Source organism: Mixophyes fleayi, chromosome 8 (genome assembly GCF_038048845.1).
Source record: "Mixophyes fleayi isolate aMixFle1 chromosome 8, aMixFle1.hap1, whole genome shotgun sequence".
Lineage (NCBI taxonomy): Eukaryota > Metazoa > Chordata > Amphibia > Anura > Limnodynastidae > Mixophyes > Mixophyes fleayi.
In genome coordinates, this window is record NC_134409.1 from 99363730 (window position 1) to 99368668 (window position 4939).

The following is a 4939-nucleotide window of genomic DNA, read 5'->3' on the forward strand; positions in this document are numbered from 1 at the left end:
CAATTGTGATCTTCACCTTTAGTATACTCATTTACCATAAGAAAGTAGACTATATGTCCCCTATGCTTTGTGCACTTAGATGTTCGCTAATATAGAACAGAAAGCATAACGACAGAAGTTCAAGGTTATAATGTTCTAGTTAAACAATGCAGGTCTAAACTAGTCTTCTGTTAAACAATGTTTTTTTTAAGGCATTTACTATGTGCTTGTGTTACAGACCCCAGGGTCAACTTTGGCCTACATTTTAGAGCTTGACCTATTTCATCCACTACTAGAACAGGAGGGAAATGAGATCAGCTCGAGAAAGGAAATTCCAGTTTCTCCAGAAACCAACATATCCTCAATTAGCTCCATGCCTCAACATCCAGGTAGAACTTTACTCTCTAATATATGTTTCAGATGTTTAGTCTATAAGCTTTCTGTGTTCTCCCAACTTCAGCTAATTAACCATCTCTATTTCCAGGCTTTAGAAATGTATGCAGAGGCCAAAACTAACAAAGTAAGGGATGTATCTAGCAAGGTGAGAACACTAACCAGAATGAAAGTAATCATAGTGAATTAAATATTAATAATTAACTAATAATTGTGTACCATTACATTATATATGTGAAGACCTCCACTTGTATAAAGCGCACAATGCAGAGCAAACATATGCTTCTATGCATTGTCTCTTAACCCCATCCTCAGACCAGATATACCTTACTCCAGGATGTTGATAGCGTAATTGGCAGAGCCATGATACTGGTAGATAGAAAGACACAGTTCATGGTAAGTAAGGATTAATTGATGCAAGTGCTTTATGTTTCTATAAAGGATTAATTCTACATAAGGGACAATGCATATTGGCTCATCTGGTAAGTGACAATTGGTCATTTACTAACCTCAGCTATACTCATGAACAGGACCATACACACACATTAATCTATATGCCCCATAGTAATGCTTTGCATGACTTTTTCCAAGCATGTGGTCAAAAGTGTGAATGCATACACTGGCAAAACTAATATTATCAAAGTCAAGTCTAGTATCATTTTTGGGCCAACCCCCTAAATTTATTTAAACTTTTCAATTTAGCACAAATATGGTCTTTGTGACTTTTTTTTAAAAGTTATACCAGTATGGGGATATCACTTTCACATTTTTATTTTACATCAATATTGCTGTGCTTATAAATGGGCTTTCCTTTATCAATGGCACATGTATGGTGCCAACGTCCACCACCGCATGTAAAGCTGAAGTAGTTTTGTGAAAATACTGCGCAGCCACCCACTAAGCCAGGAATTTCTCCAAAACACACAGTTTTCTTTATTTAAATCCAATTTAAATATCTTGACCTGACATGCATTTTTTTTTTTTGCATTTGGGCACAATATAAGGTACATTCATTTGGGGATCTAACAATGGAAGGGAACTGGAGAAGGTCCATAAGTTATATAAAACTACTAGTAGCAGCTCTCATTACAGCAGGAGCCAGGTCAGTGTTGTTCTGCTAGTGAAAAATTAATTCTCAATTAGGTTTATTTAAATAAAAAGAGACCTTCTACAATACAGCAGTTATAATCTTCCTTCTCCTGTACGGATAAAAGATGCAAAAATAAAATAATTCTAAAAGACGCCCACAAGCTCATATAATATAGAAATGAAAAAAGAACCTATCAGCTTCAGAGGTGAATATCGAATCATCCAATCAGAAGCACCCCGCAACATAGTTGGCAGCCATCATCATCATCAACCATCAGGCACCCACAAGTTATACTGCTACAGATAGACTTATTTATGTCTCTGTGCAGGCCTGCCACCATTCACTAAATACACCAACATGTCCTTACTGTACTCAGTCTGCATTTGCATGTCCCTTCCCTCACCTGTTCTGACTCTCCAGCGATAAGGAGGCTCAAGTACCAAATCTTCAGTAAGCACTAAGCAGATAGGCTTACACTACACTCTGCATGAGTCCCTGAATGTACAGGGACTTTGATGGCTTAAGTTAAATGGGAGAAATGTTAGGAGGCAATCAATAAAAGGTTAACAATATAGTTACAAGGGAGTGATAAAAATGTTGTATTATATTATGTGACGCATAATGCCAGATCTGACCTCAATAACACATTAATTTACCCTGAGCAAGTATACTAAATGTCCCTATAGTCACTCAGATGGTGAGTGCACTCAGGTGCACTCAGATGTTCACTAAAATGGAAGACAGAAAGCAAGATGGTAGAGTTGGAAGTTATAATGTCAAGAACAAACAGTTAAGGTCTAATCTAGACTTCTGCTGAATAATCTTTTTATTAAGTTATTAACTGTGTGTTTGCGTTACAGACTCCAGATTCAGCTTACATTGACCTAAGCTCAGAGATTGACCGACTTTGTGCCTCTAGGAAACCAGGCGTAAAAATTGGATCATCTAAGGAAAAGTGCAGACTTCTCCAGAGACCTGTATGTTCCCAAGTAACTCCATGCTTTAACATCCAGGTAGACTTGCAAATATATATAAATCTGAATGTGATAACAGCCAGACTGCACTCCAAATAAATAAGTGTGTTTTCTTATTAGACAGTTGAGGTTTTAAGTTATGTACACTGGTGTGTAGATACCGTACACTTTAGAAGACTATTTGTAATGCTTTAATGAACACAGCAGCCTTTAATGAAAGAATTTGGTTCAACTATGTTTTACTAAAAATGGGATAAAATGCACCTGAGATATAATTAATTACATAACTACCACTTACCAGAAAGCGCACAACAATGATAGAATGAAAGGTTGAGAATGTTGATCTTGCTGTTAGTGAAAATCACTGCATTTGGCTTAATTTTCATTCAATTTTCATACTATCATAATATGATAAAATTATTTAAAAATGTTAGATATTTTAGGTATATTCTCCGGTATACATACTAGGCCTGATTCATCAAGGCACGTATCTGCCGACTTTGTGCGTATCGTATGCAAAATGACTCTGTGTATGCCCAGAACCGGATCATACACAATTTAAACAGCAACTTTAAATGCATCTTCATACACTTACTACAGCCTACAAATTCTGGGAGGGAGCAGGGAGGGGACCGGGCATGTGCCCATCGTCAATGTACAGTAAGGACCTGCCAGACTCGAGTGCACGCAGCCACGTCAGACTCAAGCTTTGAGCATCTCAAAGTTACTTGTTTTACTGCCTTATCTCTTGCTCCAGCTACAGGGCTAGTCTAAGTGCAGAGTACTAGTCATAACAGTCTCATATGCATGCTATAACATGTCTTTGCAGTCGGGGGTAACTGTAAAAATGTGTTTTATATTCAGTAGACATTAAAATCGTCCGAATAAATGTATTTAGTGGTAAAAAATATATATACATTTTTTTTATCTTTTTTTTAACTGTTTTGTCATTAAATCCTTTATTTTTAACAGGTTACATTAATTCAATAGGGTTTGTTTTTGTTCTGTGCTTTCTTTTGCGAATGTATTATCCACATAGGCATTTGACGTATCTTGCAGTGTCTTGTGTATAAAGCAGAGCAAATCTATACCCAAATTCATCATTGCACGTATCTTCAGATCCGTCCCTTGTTGAATTTATGAGTACACAGAGTCATTTTACGTGTGTTTTAAATCAAACACAGCATCTGTAAATGTGAGACGTTTCATCTTTTTACAAGGTTCATATATACCATATTGCTGCACAATAAACCTTGATAAGTGCTAATATTTATATGCATTCAATTATTGGTTATATATCTATTTGTGTGTATGCCACTGTGTGTTTGTGATAATGTGTTTTAGTTCTACCAGTGAATTTAGCCAAAAACTTTTTTTTCTTATGTTTTAAAATGTTAGCGCATCTTGTGGTCTGAAAAGTGCTCCCTTTTAATTTCATTAAAAGACATTTACGTGAAGTTATTTTTACGTCTGAAACTGTCCTATAATATAATAATATGTTGTCTTACACAGGGCTATCATAAAGAACTGGATAGTCATCCAAAAATTAATACTTTGCCATCCATTAAACCTAATAACTACCTTATTGGACAGCAGACAGATTATGGGATGAATTCAAACAGTCTACTTACAATCTGCAATAAAGTGTTACAACGGAGGCTAGAAACAAATCACAGTGTCAGATACCCATCATATGACAAGCGCAGCCAGAAGATTGTTGAGTTTAGAGCTGCAAATGTCAAAAAGCCAAAGACCCTGCCACCAATCAAATAAAGTATTTAGTTATATGAAATATTAAATGTTGGGGCATAATAAAATAACATAGCCTTTGACAAAATCTGTACTGTGTAAATATGTTTTGTATACATTCACAATACCTGACTAAAGTCATTTACGTTATACCTGTTAACTGGAAATAGTTGCACCAGAGAAGGACAAGTGGATCTGCACCTATTATCAACCTTCATCTTCTACATTTGTGAACTAAGAATGTGTCCAACTACAGAAATATCTCTTTCATGTCTCAGATACACAAAAGCTTTCTTTATTAACACATAAGTTATTATGTTTTTTATACTTTTGTTCTTCCTCTGCGCTATTTTTAAATATTCCATCCTAATCTATTTATACAGTATCTATATGTTATGTTTCACTATGATCTTTATGTGTTTATAGAGCATTTACATTTTTTCTGATCTTTTATAGAAAATACTGAAAAAATTATGAAGGAATTTTGTAGTAAACACCATACAGGTTCAATAATTCACATAGGAAAGAGGGACAAGATAGATCCGTTCCGTAAATGATCATTACAGAGAACCTACATTTACAAGAATAACAATAAATCTATATCCGTTGAAAACACATAAGTGCTCTAAAAACACAGACATTATTATTATAATACTGAATTAAAGTGTCTTTCCAAACTTGGCCACAATTAATGAAATACACTGTGTCCAAAAATACTACTTAAAATTCCTATTATATGCTCACACTGGGTCGT

The 4939-nt window shown here is 35.2% G+C and overlaps 1 long non-coding RNA gene across 1 annotated transcript; it reads left to right on the forward strand.

Annotated features, from left to right (window-relative positions):
- Positions 1-2369: 2369 nt before the first annotated feature.
- Positions 2370-4273, forward strand: LOC142100143 (uncharacterized). The gene is made up of 2 exons (XR_012678734.1): positions 2370-2475; positions 3949-4273. It is a non-coding gene; the product is annotated as an uncharacterized LOC142100143 (long non-coding RNA).
- Positions 4274-4939: the final 666 nt, after the last annotated feature.